The sequence below is a fragment of the Pseudorca crassidens genome, chromosome 3, assembly GCF_039906515.1.
Source record: "Pseudorca crassidens isolate mPseCra1 chromosome 3, mPseCra1.hap1, whole genome shotgun sequence".
Taxonomy (NCBI): Eukaryota; Metazoa; Chordata; class Mammalia; order Artiodactyla; family Delphinidae; genus Pseudorca; species Pseudorca crassidens.
In genome coordinates this window covers 140,995,663-141,010,530 of record NC_090298.1, presented here as the reverse complement: position 1 = coordinate 141,010,530, position 14,868 = coordinate 140,995,663, and positions in this window count along the sequence as shown.

Sequence of the window (14,868 nt, the reverse complement as noted above, 5' to 3'; positions counted from 1 at the left end):
AAGGGCAAAGAGTCCGGGGCCTGGCCTTCCAGCCGCCGCCTTACTACTGTGTGCCCTTGGCGAGTGACTAAATAGGAAAGATATTACGACTCCGTGGTCGTTCAAGGAACCTTCCCTTAGCGGACAGTTTGTTCCCCTCCCTCAGCCTCGGAATTGTGTGTGTGTGTGTGTGTCAAGGATCAATATACAAAGATTAAGGACTATGGGGTCAGCAGTTCTTGGTTCCTCCCTTTGTGTCGTTCTCTGAGCTTCAGTTTCTTCGTCTGTGAAATGTGAGCGATGATAACCGCCTTTGGGCGGTAGGGAGACTAGTGATAAGAGAATGCGTATGCCCATGGCTAGAGCTAGCCTGGACCGGAGCGTGGCTGATACCTGCTCAGGCCGGGCATCCCCAGTCCCAGAGGGGATCCCCGCCGCCTGCATCCTTGGGTATAATTAGCCGGCAAGGACTACAACTTCCAGCGCGCCCCGCTCCGGCTGGGTCTTTCCGGGAGTTGTAGTCCCCGAAGTCCTCACCTCTCAGAGGCTGCCCTCAGGAGGCCCCCTTTTCTCAGTCCAGGACTTGGCACCTCTGCAGAGGACTGTTTTAGACCCGCTACCTCGAGGCCGATTTATTTTTTAAAGCTTGCATTTGTTGAGCTCTTCCCATGTGCCAAACAATATTCTAAGTGATTAAAATGAATTAACTTAGTTGGTCCATAAAATCCAGCAATCCAGTGAGGGAATATTATTATTGTCCCTGTTTTATAGATTTGAAACCGAGACATAGCCAGCTAAGGGATTTTGCTAGGAAGCAACAGGGCTCAGGATTTCTGCTCAGGCGGGACATTCAGAGCCTGTTTTCTACCCCACTCTGGTTCATCCTTTAAACAAACAAGTTTATTTGTTTTTTGGGGTTTTTTTGTTTGTGTTTGTGTTTTTTTCTTTTTAAATCAGAACTACATTAAAGCCTAAATTAGGGTATACTTTGTAACTCTACAGTAAAATAAACAAATCTTACGTGTATAGCTTAGTGCATTCTTCATAAATGTATACCTCTGTATAACTAAAGTCCAATCAAGATCTAGAAAATTTCCATCACTCCAGAAAGTTTCCTCTCACCCCCTTCGAGTCAATTTACTCTGGTCATAACTATCGATCTGTTTCCTATCACTATAGATTTGTTTTTCATGTTTAGAACTTCATGTCAATGGAATGGCTGACTGTATAAATACTGCCTTCTTTCATTCTGCATCATGTTTTTTGAGATCCAACCTGTGGTGCGTATCAATAGTCTGTCCTTTTTTTACCCCCAGCTTTATTGAGATCTAAGTGACATATAACATTGTGTAAGTTTAAGGTGTACAATATTATTCGATACATGTATATATTGCAAAATGTTTCCCAAGATAAGGTTAGTTAACACATCCTTCACCTACACAGTTGCCATTTTGTTGTTTTGGTGAGAACATTAAAGGTCTACTCTCATAGCAACTTTCAAGTATAAGATAGATCCAGGGTTTCCCCGGTGGCAGAGAGGTTGAGAATCCACCTGACAATGCAGGGGATACGGGTTTGAGCCCTGGTCCATAAAGATCCCACATGCCGTGGAGCAACTAAGCCCACGTGCCACAACTACTGAAGCTCGTGTGCCTAGAGCTGGTGCTCCACAACAAGAGAGACCACTGCAATGAGAAGCCCGCGCACCATGGCGAAGAGTGCCCCCTGCTTGCCACAACTAGAGAAAGCCCGCGCGCAGAAACGAAGACCCAACACAGCCAAAAATAAATAAATAAAAATAAATAAATTTATTTAAGAAAAAAGATAGATACAGTACTGTTAACTATAGTCACCTTGCTGTACATTAGATCCCCAGAACTTACTCATCTTATAACTGAAAGTTTGTATCTTTTGAGCAACACCTCCCAGTTTCCCACAGCCCACAGCTCCTGGCAAACACCATTCTACAACTGTTTCTATGTATTTGACTTTAAAAAAAAAAAAGGTCTACACATAAGTGAGATCATCCAGTGCTTGTCTTTCTTTATCTGGCTTATTTCACTCAGCAAGGGGCCCTCCAGGACCATCCATATGGTCACAAATGGCAAGATTTCTTTATTTTTTATGGCTGAATAATATTCCATTGTATGTGTGTGTGTGTATGTGTATGTGTATATATATATATATATATCACAGTTTCTTTATCCATTCATCCATTGCTGGACACTTAGGTTGTTTTCAAGTCTTGGCTATTGTGAATAATACTGCAATGAGCACAGGTAAGTTTTTTGTTTTAGTTGTGTTGTGTTTGTTTTTTAACTTGCTGGCTAGTAATTCATTGTATGAATGTACAGTAGTTTTTGAAACCCAATCCTTTGAACAAATGACCCCTGAGTTCCAGCCACCTTGGTCTTTCAGTTCCCCCGAGGGCCCGGTTCTTTCCACAGTGGGGTTTGGACACACTGTTCCCTCTGTCTGGGCTTCCCTTTCCTTCCTCTTGGCCTGGACTACTCTGCTCTCATACAGAGTGTCCCTCAGTGGGGGCAGGGATGCTGGTCCCCACCCCACCAGTGCCCACCGCCAAGCACAGTTCCTGGCTAAGGTGAGCAGTAAGCCTCTGTCTGTTGAATGGACACAGAAGTGGCAGGGGACCCCAGGAGGGCCGTGTGACACCAGGTTGCATTCCTAGAGGGCTCAGAGGCCTGTTCAATCTCAGAGCTCCACGAACTGGACTGACAGAAAAAAAGCACATGTTATTTCACTTCCCCCTATTTTCCTGATGTGGAAACTAAGGCTCAGAAATGGAGAGTGGTTTGCCCTAGGGCACACAACCAGGAAGGGACAGAGCTGGAATGGGAACCCAGGTCTGCCTGGCCGCAATGCGGGCTTGGGATGGTGGTGGTGGGGAGTGATGGGAAGAGCCCGAGGGAAGGCCCTGGGAGAGTTGTTCCAGAGCAGAGTGGGGAAGTGGGGCCTGGTGCTCCCGAAAGTCCAGCCCCGTGGAAGTGGCCAGGCAGCTCTCAACTCAATAAAACAAATACAGTTGTGGCCATGGAGTGGAGGTCATGGGATGAGGTGAGCTCCCCATCACTGGAGGTGTGCAAGCCGTGGCAGAACAGCCCCTTGGAAGTGGTCCTTTAGAGGGACTGTGTGCCCTGGGAAGGGGCTCAGTGGTCTGGGGGGAGGTGAGGAGTTGGTCTTATGGGTCTCCAGGTTCTTTCTAAGGTGGGAGGTTATGAGTCTCTGACACCAAGGGGCTCCTCTTGGGCTGGCCCCTCAGCTGTAAGACAGAGCGATGAAAGAAACTTTTACTTTGCAAAGCTGTGTGCAACAGGGAGGGATGACTGGAAGGTTGAGGAGGGATCAGACACATGCACAGAAAAGAGCCACACTCAGCGCAGGCTCTCCAGGTCACCTCTGAAGCTGCACGCTGTGGGGGAGGGGTGGCGCCTCCATGTTGCTGATGAAGAAGTGGCAGCTGAGGTGAGTGAATTGTTGGACATCATACAACTGGTCAGAGGGCAAGTGAGGACTTGATTTCAGCTTGATTAATTTCTGAGCACATAGTGAGTGCGCACAATAGGTTGCCAGCAAAGACAAGCAATGAGAAGTTTTTCTGATCAAAACTTTTAAAAACCACACCCCTGAGATAGTGGCTATGAAGGATCCCTGATGTGTGTCTGAATTGCTACCTCAGGTGCACACCTCTTTATCACTTGCCCTGTGCTGGTGCTTTACCATGTTACCTGCTTCATCTTTTTTTTTTTTTTTTTTTTTTTGCGATACGCAGGCCTCTCACTGTTGTGGCCTCTCCCGTTGCGGAGCACAGGCTCCGGACGCGCAGGCTCAGCGGCCATGGCTCACGGGCCCAGCCGCTCCGCGGCATGTGGGATCCTCCCGGACCGGGGCACGAATCCATGTCCCCTGCATCAGCAGGCAGACTCTCAACTGCTGCGCCACCAGGGAAGCCCCAGCTTCATCTTTATAACAAACCTATGAGTTGGTTTCTGCTGTTGTGCCCATTTTACAGATGAGGATTTTGAGGGTCAGGGAGATGAACTCCCTTGCCCAAGTCCCCAGCTGGTAAGCAGTAAGGAGATGATTAGGACCCAGGTCATCTGAGTCCACATTCTGGCCTCTTAGCCCTACTGTGTGCCTGGCTGTCTGCCAGTACCCAAAACTGACTCTGGGTCTGGATCTGTGACTCAGACCTGGATCATCACAGCCCAGAGCCCAGTGAGCTTTTCAGGCCACCTTGTGGCAGGCAGACAGGTGCCCCTTGAGATGGTTATGGCACCATCTGGCCATACCCGGCTCATCCACACACTGGCCAAAGGTCTGGGCAGGCCAGGACATGCCCTGTGGGGGTCGGAGCAGTGATCCAGAGCTGTTGGCCCCAGCGGTCAGAGCAGGGAGGGATAGCAGGGCCTTAGGTTGGGATCTGCCCTACTTGGTCCTGGGCAGAGAGACTAGGCTAGCTCCCTTGGTCTGCGGTGGGCCTGGAGCCTGGAGCTTTGGGCAGTGTTGCCTACCTCTCCGCCTACCAATTAAGCCACCAATGATCCCACCACACCACTACAAAGCTAATATTCCATGAGCCTTCACTCTGTTAGTCACTGTGCTTGGGACTTTAAGTGCATGAATTCATTTCTTCCTTACCACCACCTTCTGAGGTAGGTTTCATACATAACCCATAATTTACAGATGAGGAAATTGAGGCTTAGAGAGATTCTGTAACTTGCCTCACTACAATTGAACCCAGCCCTGACTCTGAACCTGATCTCTTGACAGCTACGTTATAATAGCCGTGTCAAGTGCCATCCAACCTCCTGCAGCATCCTTTCCTTGGAGACACACAAGAGGAAACACATCTTAGGTATTAGGAATTGCACCATAGCTCCCAGATCCTGGTTCATGATTCCTCTCTCTCTCTCCCACCCCCGGTCTCTGTTGCATGGATGCTGAACTTAATGGATCCCAGATCCTGTTTCCCTCTTTGCCTTGCCTGCTGGGAAGCTCAGAACCCAATTCATGGCCTATCTCTGACATTTATCCAGAACTTCAAGGTAAATATTTAAATATTTCATGGACTCTACTCAGGTCTAAATTTTCCTCATTTTTCTCATTTGTTTTCCTTTCATCCAGGTTTCTTCACTTTTTAAGCTTGTTGTAGCACATAATTTTTCCAATTTTTAAAAATTGTGGTAAAATATATAACATAAAGTTTACCATCTTAACCATTTTCAAATGTACAGTTCAGTGGTATTAAGTACACTCATATTGCTGTGGAAACATCTCTGCCATCTGTCTCCAGAACTTATTTCATCTTGCAAAACTGAAAGCCTGTATCCATTAAACAATTACTCCCCATTCCTCCCTCCCCCAGCCCCTGGTAACTACCATTTTCCTTTCTATCTATAATTTTGACTACTCTAAGTAGCTCCCATAAGTGGAATCAATTTTTGTCTTTTTATGACTGGCTTGTTTCACTTAGCATAACGAGGTTCATTTATAGCATTTGTAGCATGTATCAAAATTCCCTTCCTTTTTAAGGTTGACTAATATTCCATTGTGCGTATAGACCACATTTTGCTCATCCATCTGTCAGTGGACATTTGGGTTGCTTCCACATTTTAGCTATTGTGAATAACGCTGCTATGAACACGGGTATACATGCAGCATATATATTTTGATAATCTGTTTTAAAGTTGGAGGTTTAGGAAACAAACATTCTTTTAAAGTGCCTGGCATATTGTGACTACCTGATACATATCTATTGAGTGTAAGTCAGATGTGGCACCTGCCATGAGGAGAGGGCCACCCAGGATGATGAAAAGACAGTGGGCATGTGTCCTGAGCAAGCCATGGATTCAATGCCCTGGGAGCTCAAACAATTGGTGGGTGGGGTCCTTGCTATGTGCCAGTCCCCATGCCAGGAACAGTATCTCAGTGATCTGGTTTTATCCTCACAAGAATCCTGTGAAGTAAGGAATATTATTTTCTCTAAGTTATGAATGAAGATGTCCAATATCATGCTACAGGGAGAAGTGGGGACTCCAGGAGGCTTAACAGGGAGATGGCCAAGCCAAGTTCAAACTCTGGCCTCTCTTACCCTAACTCTGTGCCCCATCCTTAGCATCTGGGTGGGGCGGTATAGGGATGGGGAACTTCCTGCCTGAGGGGCATTGTAGTCAGGACAGACTAATTCAACCAGACCTAGCAAAAAAAAAGAAAGTATTGTTTCAATAATGGAAGAGTCTGGTGGTGATGGCTTCAGGCATGGCTACATCTAGGGGCTCACACAAAGTCTTCAGAAGTCCACGTGTCTCCATTTCTCAGCTCTGCTTTACTCAGTCTTGGATTATTTCTCTGTAGATCTTTACCTCATGGTAGTAAGACAGACAGCTGTTGGAAGTCGCTTTCTCACAGCTTGGACATCCCAGCGGGGAGCAACGAGGTTCTCATTCTCAGCAGTTCCTACAAAAGTCCTTTATTTGAGTCCCACTGGTTCTAACTGACCCAGCTTTGGTCACATGCCCAAACTCAAACCAACAGCTCTGGCCAGGGGGTTGCTGTGCCGGACTGGTCAGGCCTCATCACATGCACCCCATGGGGTAAGGAGAAGGAGGGGTGAAGAAGTTTCCCAAAGGAAAACTGGGTGTTGTTACCAGGGAAGCGAGGAGAGCTGCTAGGTGGCCAGAACGGGGGGTGGGCAGGGGTAAGTGTGGAGGAGGCCCCACTGGGTGAGGAGAAATGGGGAGGGCTGAGGTGAGCGAGGAGGACTCTTTCCTCATTGCAGGGCCTTGGTGCTGCGGTCAGAGTTGGTTCCTGGCTTACGGCCACTTCCCCTCTCTGAGCCCCATGACACTTCTCTGTAGCGTAGGCATGGTTAGAATGGAACCTGCCTCTCCTGGGCAATGTCAGACATCAGAGAGACCATGATGTAAAGCACACCGTAGGTGCTCAGTAAATGCTGATTCCAACTCCACTCAGGAGGCACAAGGACATCCTCCCCTAGGACTTCCCTGGAGCTGAGAGTGTATTTGCATCTCACAATCTCTTTTGGTTGTTCGAGGCCTCACTGAGTGCCCACCCTGGGCTGGGTGTCTCCCTGGCCACCCTCACTTGCCCCTGGTGTGGGAGGACCCAGCACCCCATGGTGAAGACACAGACAGCATGGCTCAGAGAGGGGCGGTGACTTCCCCAGGCCTCCCAGCCCCAAGAACTTGAGATCCCCTTTCTCCTGTGTCAACATGGGGATGGTTGGGCCTGAGACTGGAGGAGGAGTTGGGAGTTCGGCCTCTGCTGGGAGGCCGTGGGTTCTGGGAAGATATTTAAAGCCAGTCTGAGGGTGGATGAGCTCCTGGTGTGGGGGGGTAGATACCCTCTGAGGGCCTCAAAGGAGGGGAACAATCAAGGTTGCCTTCACTCTTCAGTGAAGACCTCGTGTTTGATTATTACGCTATTTTACTAGTTCCCTTCCCTGACCTATTGCCTTTCTCACCTTCCACACAGGTCCTCTGCCACGGAAGACTCTTGTAGCAAGGAGGGGATGGAGGGCTCACCTTCCTCGCCTGCCGCCTGCCCCAGGGCTGGGCCTGGTTCCCACATTACCTGGGCTCAGTTCTGCCAGACCCTGGCTCCTGTGACCTAGGCCCCCAGGCCTGGGAGCACAGGGACTGTCACCTTGATCCTGCCCTCCTACCCTCTCCTCATCTGTGCTCCGGGCCTCCTGAGGAGTCCTTCCCATCCCAGGAGGTGTGGTCTCTCTCAGGGTTAATGATTGCTCAGGAGAGGCGGAGGTGGTGTCAAAGTCTGCTGGCCGCACCACCGCAGGCCCCAGAAGGTGCCCACCTGTGCTGCAGGGCCCATCATCTGCCTCCGGGGCCCCTTCCGGGGCACAGGTAGGGAGGGCACAGCTCCTCTGCAGCAGGGGCGCGGGGTCTCCTGGCCAGGGGTAGGGACCGAGTGGGATGGTTGGGGCCATGGCGTGCTCTGGGGGTCTCCCCCGCAGCTGGGTGGGAGCGCTGGGAGGAGGGAGCAAGCACTGAGCAGACCTGGAGTGGGTCCCAGCCTGGCCGCAAGGCCTCAGTGTCTCTTGCAGCGTGAGGCTAGTAATACCTATTCTCAAGGTTCTGATGGCTCCCTTCCTTCTAAGGCCTTGGGCGATTTGGATCCAATGAGGTTTCTTCTCAGGACAGAGGGAGGCAGGTGCCCTAGAAAAATGAATTCACATGCCCCAGCCCCTTTCACGGGAAGCCTGAAGTGGGGAAGAGAGGGCGGCTGAGCCAGGGGCTCCAGAGCTCAAAGAGAAAGGACTGGGCTCCAACTCCAGGTGCTTGGGTTCAGATCCCAGCTCCATCCTGACTTTGGGTGGGCTCCATAACTCTTCTGGGCCTCAGTTTCCTCATCTGTAGAATGGGGACGGTAATAGTGCAGGAAAGACGCTGGAGAGCCCCAGAGCAATTTGGCCTGTGGTCGGTAATGAAGTCTGGTGCCTCCTCGGCCCAGACTAGGAAGTGTCTAGCTGGGACTCACTACAGGTGGCCCCCAGCTCTGGCACATTCCCAGGCCCCGACACATCTCTTTGCCCTGGGGTACCAGGTGGAGACTTGGCTGAGAGCTGAGCCGGGCCTGGGCCTCTTCCCTGAGGCAGGGACTGCTGGGTTGGGGCACCAGGCACAAAAGCAGGGGCCTGGGGACACTGAGATCCAACTTATGGAAACAGGCTGTGACCAGTGTGTGGACTCTGGTTCTTATCCACACCCTATTCTCAGGCGGGGGGGGGGGGGGTGGCGGGGAAACTGAGGCCAGGAGGATAAGACCTTGCCTGGGGTAAGTGAAATGCGGCAATCCAAACTCCGGATCATTTGACTCCGTGTCTGTTTACCAGGGAAGCAGCCTGGGGATGGGACTGGAGGGGCCCCAGGGCCCTGGTGGCATCAAGTGGAGCCCAGATGGAGGCTGGCCCAGGCGCTCCTGGCTTGGGAGCCAGTCTGGGTCTAACACTCTGCCCCTTCCTCTGGGCCATCCCTCTCTGAGCTTCTCTGAGCCTCAGTTTCTTCACCTGGACCCCAGAATAATAATTCCTACAGCTGGGAAACAACTGTGAAAAGTAAACAAGAAGGCGAGAAAGCGGAAGTGAGAGTTTATAGTCAGTTGGAAGTGGTGGAGTGGCTGGTGGCTGAGCCTGCCTGCAGGGGCCCCATGGGTGAGGAGGGCCACCTCCCTCTCTGACCCTCCTGGAGGCCCTGAGCAGTCCTAGGGTCCACACTCCCAGTGCCTCCGAATTCTAGAAAGTCTTGGAGCCGTGGGCTGTTGAGAGCTGTGGCTGCCGCAGGGGGTGGGCAAGCCCCTCCCAAAGGGACAGGCCCAAGGGCCTGCATGTCTCATGGGGTGCGGGCCAGAGCCACTCTAATTCACCTCTGCATCCTTTTGTTTTGTTTTGTTTTGTTGTTGTTTTGCGGTACGCGGGCCTCTCACTGTCGTGGCCTCTCCCGTTGCGGAGCACGGGCTCTGGACGCGCAGGCTCAGCGGCCATGGCTCACGGGTCCAGCCGCTCCGCGGCATGTGGGATCTTTCTGGACCGGGGCACGAACCCGTGTCCCCTGCATCGGCAGGAGGACTCTCAACCACTGCGCCACCAGGGAAGCCCTCTGCATCCTTTTTGACCCTTTCCCAAGCACTTTTTGAGGGCTGGGAAAGGGGAAGTGTAGAGAGAGCTTTGGGGACGGGGCTTGGGGGAAAAGAAGCTGTAATTTCTAGAATGTAGGTAGTCTCATTTTTCAGGAGACAAACTGAGAGTCAGAGAGGAGCAAAGCAGAGCCCCAGGGCTCAGCTGTGCAGGGACTGGGGCCTGGAGAAAGCCATGCCTCCTTCACTCCCATGCCTCTGCCTAGGGCTGCCTGGCACGAAGGAGCCCTGGGGAAGGGACTGGCCTGGGCCCTGTCAGGTCCCTTCCCCAGTATAATCCATGGGCAGCTCCATTCACTTCTCCTCCCCCTCTCCCTCCCCCTCCCCTCCTCTTCTCTTCTCCTTCTCCTTCTGCTTCTCCTTCTCCTTCTTCTTCTTCTTCTTCTATTTAATAGTATTTTCAATGTTGTTAGTTTCAGGTGTACAGCAAAGTGATTCAGTTATACATATATTCTTTTTTCAGATTTTTTTCCCTTATAGGTTATTACAAAATATTGAGTATAGTTCCCTGTGCTATACATTAGGTCCTTGCTGGTTATCTATTTTACTCCATTCACTTCTTGTTCATTGGTGCTCGCTCTGTCCCTTGCCCCTGCTGGCGTGCCACGAGCTTAGGGGCCAGTGGAGGGGCCACCAATGCCTGAATTCGGCTCCACACCTGACCTGGCCTTGGAGGATAGAGAGAATTTGCACATATGCAGAAGACTAGGGAAGGTGTTCTGGGCAGAGGGGAGGACATATGCAAATGTCTGGAGGCAGGAAAACAGGCTGTGTACTGAGAACAGGAGCATTCAATGCCCATGGGCCACAGGAGGAGAAGAACGGCTTGTGTGGGAAGAGACCCAGCAGCTGTGAGGCCCTAGCTTGCCAAGCAGAGGGACAGGAAGTGGCTTCCGCAGCCAGTGGGAGCCATGGCGGAGGTTTGAGCTTGGGAGTGGCCGAGCCTGGTGACGTGGGCAGGCTCACTGGTGGGGCAGGTTCAGCCTGAGCCTTCCCCAGCTCACACAGACTCTGTGCATTTTTCTCAGGTGACCGAATCCAGAGGATGCTCTGACTGTAGAACTTTGGCCTCATTATGATCAAATTAGTGTGCATTTATAAAAGTTTTTGTGACAAGGAGGAGGCAAGATTGCGTGAAACCCAGGGCTGGGGCGAGGCAGTGAGAAAGAGCGCTGGACCGGGAGGCAGCAGGTTGGCGTCCAGGCTCTGCCCTGGGCGTGGCGTGTTGAACAGGAGCCTGAGCTTCCCTGGGACTCAGCCCTCTCTTCCTTCCCCGGGGGATGGTGAGGGCTTGACGCAGGTAAAAGACTCCGTGTGCCTCACACAGAACATCAAAGGTCATCATGCTGCTCTGAGTAAGGGTCACAGGCTTCTTGAGGCCCCATGAGAATGGGAGGGGGCAGTCAGAAGAAACTTTGATGAGTGATGGGTAGAGCTGGGTGGGGGAAGGGGGCCTGGAGGCGGAGGCCTCAGGGACCCTGCAGAATGAAGCCTGTGGTTAAGGCTGTTCTGCCCCCATCTCGACCCTGGGGGCTCTGCACGGCCTGTGGGAGAGTCTGGCCAAAGGGGAAGAGAAAACCAGAAGCCTGGCAGGAGAGAGCACAGACATCCTGCTCTGAGTTCTGATCCCATTACTCATTGGGTCGCGTCCCTTCCCATCCAGGGCCACAATGTGCTGAGGAATCAGTGGTAATGGGTGCAAAGTTCCAGCCACAGCACTTGGCCATCGAGCCTGCTCCCTTCCCCTGGGGACTGGATCCCTTCCCTACTGCACTTTGACTTGGTGAGGAGCACGGCTGGCATACCTGAAGCCGCACACTTAAGTGTCCAATAGTCCTATGGCTGCTGATTCACCTCTAAAGGAGGGGAAGCGAGGGAGCAAAAGAGGTGAGGGTGTTAGGTCCAAGATCACACCCCAAGGGGGTGCCAGGGCTAGCTGCATCCGGCCAGTGTTAAGTGTCCCGGATTTTGCTCACACAGTGGATGTCAGCAGTCTATCAGCATCACCGGAGCCCAGCTCCATCGGCATCTCCACTATCAGCCCACCACCACCATCATCATCTCCGCCCCACAACCATCAGCACCACCAGCTCCATCTGCATCCCCACCCGCATCATCACGAACATCACTGTTGTGTCCACCCCCACCTCATCCCCACTGCCATCACCACTTCCATGCCCTCTGCCATCCCTACCCCTAACCAAACTGCTCTCTCTGAACCCCAACTCCATTGCGCCAGCACCTCTCATGGCATCGCCATCCCCACAGCACAGTCGTCATCTCACTGAGGACTGTGGCTCAGCACACGTGATTCTGAGGACTGAGGGCTTTTTTTTTTTTTTTTTGCGGTACGTGGGCCTTTCACTGATGTGACCTCTCCCGTTGCGGAGCACAGGCTCTGGACGTGCAGGCCTAGCGGCTACGGCTCACAGGCCCAGACGCTCCGCAGCATGCGGGATCTTCCCGGACCGGGGCACAAACCCACGTCCCCTGCATCGGTAGGCGGACTCTCAACCACTGCGCCACCAGGGAAGCCCCTGAGGGCTTATTAATTCCTCCCAGGAAGCGGGTCCATCTGCACTTCCCAACCTGGCTGAGCATAGCCCTGCTGTCCAGCATGTGGGCTGTCCTCAGCTATCATCTTTGGAGACTTTGGCAAGCCAACAGTTTTCACAGCCGCTTCCCCAGGGGCACTGGCTAGAGTCCCACTGCAGGTGATGACCCAGAAATACAGTCCTTGGTGTCATCCACACACAGCCCTGCCCTGTTCTTGACCTCTACACTCAATCTCAGGGCACGGGCAGGATCATGGGCACAGGCGAGAGACGGCAGCGGTTTCTGTGGTGACCGCACTGGGAGTAGCAGTCATAAAATGAAGATGGCCCCACAAGATGCACAAGGAAGGGATTTGCATTTGCTGAGCACCTACTGTGTGCCAGGCACCGAGCTGGCACATTCTATTCTCATTCGCCGCCTCCCCCCCTCGGCCCCCAACTTATCACTTATTGGAGGTATCATTCCCATTCTACAGATGAGGAAATAGGCTCAGGGAAGGGCAGTGAATTGCCCGGCGCAGCTCTGCAGCTTCTCATCTCTGTAAACTCAAGCAAGGCTCTTCACCTCTCTGAGCTTTAGTTTCCCCATGTGTAAAGTGGGTATAATGGCTTTTACCCTTAAGTGCTCTTGTGAGTGTTACATAGCACCCGGGCCAGGGTCTGGTACATCGTAGCTGTTCCTTACGTGGCAGCTCTTACTGTTCATCACCACAGTGTTGAATGGCTGCCACACGTTCTGTCAAGGGCTCGGCCACATTTTTCTTAAGCATTTGCTTGTGTTTCATGTTTAGGTTACTTCCATTTTCCAAGGTCAGAAATAATCGCTTGTGATGAACAACCTTCTGCAAAAAGTTTCTTTATTTTAGGTTAGTTAGATTACTGGGTCAAAGAGGGCGCATGTTTTAAAGATTTTGAGTCCACAGCTGAACTGGGTTTTTCCTCTCCTGCTGGAGTCCTGGCGGAAGGTGGGGCTGCACCCTTCCCTCTGTGCATGGGAGAGACCAGGGCCTTGAGCTTGGAGAACTGTGTTTGAATCCCACTCATTTCTAGCTGTGAGATCCTTAGTGGATCAGTTTGAGCCCCAGTTTCCCTGTCTGCAAAAGGAGATTAAATTATGTGAATTCCAAATATCCGGCCTCCAAAATATATCTCTACTCTCGCCTCTTCTCTCCAGCCCTGCTGCCACCATTTCAGCCCACTGGCACACAGCAGCTGGAAAGATCTTTAAGAAAAGTAAATGAATCCCTGTCACTCCCCTGCTTAAAACCCTGAAAGGACATTCTGTTTTTCTTAGAATAAAACTAACCATCCTCACCATGTCTTACAGGGCCCAGCATGATCTGGCCCCAGCCTACTTCTCCAGGCTCATCTCCCACCCCTCTCCCCTCTGTCCCTGTGCTCCAGCCACACAGCCCCTCTTTCAATTCCTGGTTCTTACCTGACCCGGGGCCATCTCTTGTATTGTCCGTACAACCTGGAAGGACCCTATAACAGTGCTCGCTCACAGGGCCTGCCCAGATGTCTTAATTGTAAAACCTGTGGGATTTTTATTTATTTATTTTTATTGAGGTATGGTTGCTGTACAATATTATATAAGTTTCAGGTGTACAACATAGTGATTCACAATCTTTAAAGGTTACAATCCGCTTCTAGTTATTATAAAATGTTGGCTATATTCCCTGTGTTGTACAATGTATCTTTTTAGCTTATTTATTTTATACCCAGTAGTTTGTACTTCATCCCCTACCCCTGTCTTGCCCCTTTCTTCCCTGTTCCCACTGGTAACCACTAGTTTGTTCTCTATATCTGTGTCTGTTTCTTTTTTGTGATATTCACTAGTTAGTTTTATTTTTTAGATTCTACATATAAATGATATGATACAGTATGACTTATTTCACTTAGTATAATACCCTCTAGGTCCACCCATGTTGTTGCAAGTGGCAAATTTTTATTCTTTTTTTATGGCTAAGTAGTATTCTACTGTATGTATGTGTGTGTGTGGTGGACACTTAGGTTGCTTCCATATCTAGGCAATTGTAAATGATGCTGCTATGAACATTGGGGTGCATTTATGTTTTTGAATTAGTGTTCATTTTTTTCCAGATACATACATGGGAGTGAAATTGCTGGGTCATATGGTAGTTCTATTTTTAATTTTTTGAGAAACCTCCATGTTGTTTTCATAGTGGCTGTACCAATTTACATTCCCACCAACAGTGTACAAGGGTTCCCTTTTCTCCACATCCTCATCAGTATTTGTTATTTCTGTTCTTTTTGATGATAGCCGTTCTGACAGGTGTTAGGTGATATCTCATTGTGGCTTTGATTTGCATTTCTCTGATGATGCTCAACATCGAGCATCTTTTCATGTGCCTGTTGGCCATCTGTATGTCTTCTTTGGAAAAATATCTATTCACATCTTCTGCCCATTTTTTAATCAGGTTGTTTGTTTTTATTGATGTTGAGTTATATGAACTGTTTATGTATTTTGGATATTGAGCCCTTGTCAGTTTCATCATTTGCAAATATTTTCTCCTACTTGGTAGGTTGTCTTTTCATTTTGTTGATGTTTTCCTTTGCTGTACAAAAGCTTTTAAGTTTAATTAGGTCCCTTTTTTTAGTTTTTGCTTTTATTTCCTTT